The sequence below is a fragment of the Pogoniulus pusillus genome, chromosome 31 (genome assembly GCF_015220805.1).
Source record: "Pogoniulus pusillus isolate bPogPus1 chromosome 31, bPogPus1.pri, whole genome shotgun sequence".
Lineage (NCBI taxonomy): Eukaryota > Metazoa > Chordata > Aves > Piciformes > Lybiidae > Pogoniulus > Pogoniulus pusillus.
In genome coordinates, this window is record NC_087294.1 from 6,207,162 (window position 1) to 6,213,161 (window position 6,000).

Consider the following 6,000-nt stretch of genomic DNA (forward strand, 5'->3'; position numbering starts at 1 on the left):
CTTGGAGAGGAGGTGACTGAGGAGTGACCTGATCAGTGTTTATAAATATGGAAGGGCAAGTGTCAGAAGGATGGAGCCAGACTCTTCTCGGTGATGTACAATGATACAACAAGGGGCAATGGGTGCAAGCTGGATCATAGGAGGTTCCACATGAACATAAGGACAAACTTTTTTACGGTGAGGCTGACAAAACACTGAAACAGGCTGCCCAGAGAGGTTGTGGAGTCTCCTTCCCTGGAGACATTCAAAACCTTCCTGGATGCCTTCCTGTGTGACCTACTCCAGGTGATCCTGCTCTGGTAAGGAGGCTACACTAGATGATCTTTTGTGGTCTCTTCCAATCTGTAATGTTCTGTGATTCTGTGAATTCTGTGATTCTGTGATGCAAAACACAGGAAGAAAAGAAATTAGGGGATTTTTCTTCTATTAGACTTTTGCTGAGCTGTTTCTTGGTTAATTCTCCTGTTGTGAATTTGCTGCCATATACTTGCTCAGTCATCAATCTTTCTTCCCCTTCACAGCAGGAGCACCGCCATAATGTGCTTAATCATCATGACATGTTAACCCATGTTAACCATGGCATGATACTGCAAGATTCAGGCCACTGGGAATTTACCACTTAAATATAATGAAAAAAAGGAATGTTTGCTTTCAGAACCAATATGACATGGATGATGTTACTGTCCTTCTACTGTCACAGCCGTGGAACGCTGCTCTCTGATACACGTTGTGCTGCTGCTTAGCAAGAGTGAAAGTTCTGTGTGTAGATTACAGAGCTTTTAAGGTCAAGGTCTCAGAGTGAGAGGCTGCAGGCTATTCTACAACATCCATCTCAGGTAAACATTGCAGGCTGTGTTTTGGACAGTAGAAGTTAAAAAAAAAAACAAAACTAACAAAACCCACTAAAATTTGGGAAACAGTGCTATAATGAAGCAATGAAACATTCTTTATACAAACATACAAGTGAGCAATACCAGCAGGAAGGCCAGTGAACCTGTGCAGTCTTTTCCTACCATGTGTGTAGTGTCAACGTTGCTCTACACTTGTTTTTATAGTGCTACAAGCAATGATGTCTGAATACTGTTAGGTACAGGGGTAGCACATTCTGTGAATATTCCAGAGTATTCAAGGAAAATTCCCAGGTGATTGGTGGAATATTTTGCATGAATTTTATAGATCCCAGTTTTTATGGGTTTGTTCATACATTTTCTTTAGAGCAACAGAACTGTTGAGGATGGAAGAGACCTTTAAGATCAAGTCCAATTGCTTGCCTAGAGCTTGCAATCCCACCACTACTGCTAAACCACTACCACTAATCCATGTCCCTAAGCACTTCATCCACATCTTCTAGATACCTACAGCAATGTGCTCTTGTGGCCAGGAGGGCCAATGCCATTCTGGGGTGCATTAGAAGGGGTGTGGTTAGTAGGTCGAGAGAAGTTCTCCTCCCCCTCTACTCTGCCCTGGTGAGGCTGCATCTGGAGTACTGTGTCCAGTTCTGGGCCGCCCAGTTCAAGAAGGACATAGAACTGCTAGAGAGACTCCAGCACAGAGCCACAAAGATAATTAGGGGAATGGAACATCTCTCTTATGAGGACAGATTGAGGGACCTGACGCTCTTTAACCTGGAGAGGAAGAGATAGAGGTGATCTTATTAATGTTTATAACTATGTAAAGGGTAAGTGCCAAGAGGATGGATTCAGGCTCTGCTCGGTGATGCCTAATGACAGGACAAGGGGCAATGGGTGGAAGTTGAGGCATAGGAGATGACGAGCCTTGCCTTTCTGTTTCAGGTGTAGAAGAAATGAGAACAGGATCAGGCAGGTCTTTTTCTTTGTTCAGTTCCTTTTTTCTGAAGAGATGCTTTCCCTTCAGATTTTAGAGGCCATCCAGACCAGGCTGGTTCCCACTACTAAGAAACTGAGAAAGTGGCAAGTCAGTTTTCACTGTGGTCCTTAATGCAGTGGTTTCAGATACATGCTGAGCACACATGGCTGAAATGTTGGGTAACTGAATGTTTCATAGAGGCTGCTGAGCCAGTAGATAGGTAGAAATGTCTTGCAGTTTCTACGCCTGAGCAAGAACTGAGCAAACATTGGCTTCTAGAGAGAGAGGAGAATTAGAAGGACCGTATTGACTGAAGTTAGCAATTGGTGATACTATCCATAACATGATTGCACTCACATGTATGTTCTTGAATTCACTTTTTTGTCTCCTGAGAACAAGCTTAAAGAGAATCTTATGTGCAGAAGTTCAGATGCCACGGTCTAGTTGACTGGATAGGACTGGGTGATAGGTTGGGCTGGATGATCTTGGAGGTCTCTTCCAACCTGGTTGATTCTATGATTCTATGCTCATGTTTGCCTCACTGGTACTTTCTCTGTGTGCTTTCTTGTGCAGAAAACTTAAGATTATGAAACATTTCTTGTCAAGGAGGTTACCAACAGCTAAAATGCTGTGCTTTGTGCCAGACAAAATGTCTTTGATGCAATGCTAAGAGCATGGCACATACAAAGCTTGCACACATTGCACTTCATAATATTCTGTGAGGTCTGGAGCCTCAAGAAAAGCAAGGGACAGATTGAGCAGCAAACCAATTTGAATCGTTTTCACAAATATTTCAGGGTTTTAATCACTGTCTTTATTTTCCTTTGAACCCATTTCAACTTCTTACTCTTGATCAAGCACTTTGGAGGTCAGGTGCATGCTGCCACTGGTGTTCTTGCATATGTTTCTGATCTGTGTGGTTGAGAAGGTGCTGGAAGTCCTGGCTTTCCTGCTTATAAAGGCTTCCTGAACTCTCATTTCTCTCACTGTGAAGAGTAACCTCCAAATTCTTCCCTAGCTTCAGGTGAATGAACTTGGGAGCAGTGCTCGCATTACGTGGTGATGCGCTTTATCCCTATAAAGAATCTGTTGATACCACAGAAGAATGGTCATCAGGAGCCTGAACAGAACTGGTGTCTGAAAACTGAACAGGAAGCTTAACCTGGTAATCATCAGGGGATGTGCTGGGAGAGCTGCCCATTCTTGTTATGATGTGAAGCACAGGGGAAGAAGCATAGTGAACAGAAAATCACAGGTAGTGGAAACAGGAGATCAATCATTTCTGCAAAGTATACTTTGAACTTATTAGATATCAACTAACAGAGTAGAACACATCAAGCTATCCAAGTCTTCTGTCTCAAAGCATGTCTCTGTGGCTGCAGTGCTCAGCTCTACACAGCTGAACTCCCCCACCAACAAACTAACTCTGAAATTAGAGTTAAAGAAGGTAACATGGATAGCTGGGATCTCCCCCAGAGTATTATTACTGGGAGGAAACATACAGGTTTTCTTGGTACAAAACTGAGATGATCTTTTCCCACCTGTTTCCTGAATGAATAAATGCTTGCCTAGAATGAGAATAAATACTCATTCCTGACAACATCTAAAGTGTCACCAAAATTGAATTCTGCTCTGCATATGTCATTTCACAAATGACCAAATTCTAAGGAGCAAAAAGGTTTCAGCTGAGCAGGCTGTGTTTTCTCATACCAGCTAATCTGATTCACCTCTCATTCTGGATTCTTGATTCCTTTTCAGTCATGGACCAACCAGTTTGGAGGAGTTAAAAAAACAGTTGTTCTTCATCTATATTTAGAAGAAACCTTTTCCTATAATACAGTTTCTGGGCAGGATTTCTCACTTCCGATTTCTGTCCAGCTGTTAAGATTTGGAACCACTGGAAGAAAAGCTGACCTCATGGTATTTCCATCAAGTTCCACTAGTGGAACGACTGGAAGCCTCATGAGGAAAGCTCTTCTCTGTCTAAATGTTCAGACTAGTTTTGCAGACTCAAGAGCTTAGGAAACTTTGGATAAGTTTTGAGTAAGCATCTAAATATTTGGATGCTTATCAGAACCGAAAGCAAAGTGAACATTACGAAGTTCATTCATCGGTCTTTGTAAAGCCACACAAGTGGTTAACAAAATCACAGGGTGACATAGAAACAGAAAAAAGTTCTTGCAACTGCACTTTTCAATAAATTATATGAAATCCTGTGAACATTTGACCTGCCTTTATAACTTAATTTCCTGGGAATATGCATTATTATAAATAACACAAGTATGTACTGTCTGCTCCACAAGGCAAACAAGAAACGTGGCAATTTCTGAGCCTTGAGAAAAAAACAACCCAAAACCTAAACCCTGAACATTTCAAAGTACATTTCAAATTGCCCTCACCATAATAGATGAGTGCTTGATAACACATCACCCTTGAGTGAGTACATGGGCTTACACTTCATTTTCCAAAGAGGGAACTGACAGAGAGAGAGATGCAGCCTATTGGTGCTGAAGGAATCTTGTTCCCTAGTAGCTCACCAGAAAAAATTAGGCATGCAGTGTGGAGTATATAAGGTACAAGACATCATGAATTATGATGTTCATGGAGCAGTTCTCATCTTCAGATGAGGAAGAGAAGGGCAACAAGGCTGGTGAAAGGCCTGGAGCACAAACCCTATGAAGAGAGGCTGAGGGAGCTGGGGGCTCAGGGGGGACCTCATTGCTGTCTACAACTACCTGAAGGGACATTGTAGCCGGGTGGGGGTTGTTCTCTTCTCCCAGGCAACCAGCAACAGAACAAGGGGACACAGTTCCAAGTTGTGCCAGGGGAAGTATAGGCTGGATGCTAGGAGGAAGTTCTTCACAGAGAGAGTGATTGGCATTGGAATGGGCTGCCCAGGGAGGTGGTGGAGTCACTGTCCCTGGAGGTGTTCAAGAAAAGCCTGGCTGAGGCACTTGGTGCCATGGTCTAGCTGACTGGCTAGGGCTGGGTGCTAGGTTGGACTGGCTGAATTTGGAGGTCTCTTCCAACCTGGCTGATTCTATGATTAAGGGCAAAATTACAGAAAAGTGCCCACATACTAAGCATTCAGCCTGGAGTTCTTAGGATATTGCTTTCCCTTGTGATTTTTGTGCTATTTTTATAGCACTTCTGTGTTTTTGTGATATATTCCTGTTGACCTGAGGCTTCCTCATAGTAAAAGCTCATAGGTAAGTGGAAATACAGCAGATAGTAATGCTTTCTAAAATTTGTGGTAGTTTAAGGCTCACTGGAATATTCTAATAAGAGAAATTGGTACTTTCCTGAAAGTTCAGTGCAGAATCTGAATGAGCAGGGTGTTGGTTGTGAAAGAATAAAAATGATGAAGTCTGCATCATTCATTGGTTTGCTCAGAGGTATAAAAAGCCAGTGTATAAATAATTTTCTTTTCTTGGCTCTTGGGCACTGGCTCTGTTCGCTGTTCCTTTGCTCCTCTCTGACACCTACACTAACCTTGGCTGACCAGATAAGATGTGAGTTCTGCTGATTGTTTTCTATCTGGGGAGGCATTGGCCTCTTCTGGACTTTCTTTGTCTGGGCTGGAGGGGGGAAGATTGGATTTCTGTGTTACTTCTACATTGTACATAATTGTAAATACATGGAAATATGTTGTGTACATATGCTTGTAAATTCAGCTTTGCTGGCAGGTATAGCTTTATCTTACTTCCAAGCTATCTGAGCTGGTCTGGTAAATTTTAATTGAGGAGGAAAGTTCCTAACTCACCACAGAAAGTCTGTGGCAGTAGCAGGAACCAGTTCTTCATAGCTTCCTTGAACTAGTCTTTGCCTTTCGCTCCTTTCCTGTGTGTTGTTGCCCCTTTCTCATTCTATTATGTGCAGTGAAGAAGCATTACAAATGCTTCCATGAATCCTGATTCCTGGAGGATTCCTTGAGGATCTCCTCAAGCTGCGTCAGGGGAAATTTAGGCTTGAGGTGAGGAGAAAGTTCTTCACTGAGAGAGTCATTGGACGCTGGAATGGGCTGCCCGGGGAGGTGGTGGAGTCACCGTCCCTGGAGCTGTTCAAGGCAGGACTGGACGTGGCACTTGGTGCCATGGTCTAGCCTTGAGCTCTGTGGTAAAGGGTTGGACTTGATGATCTATGAGGTCTCTTCCAACCTTGGTGATACTGTGT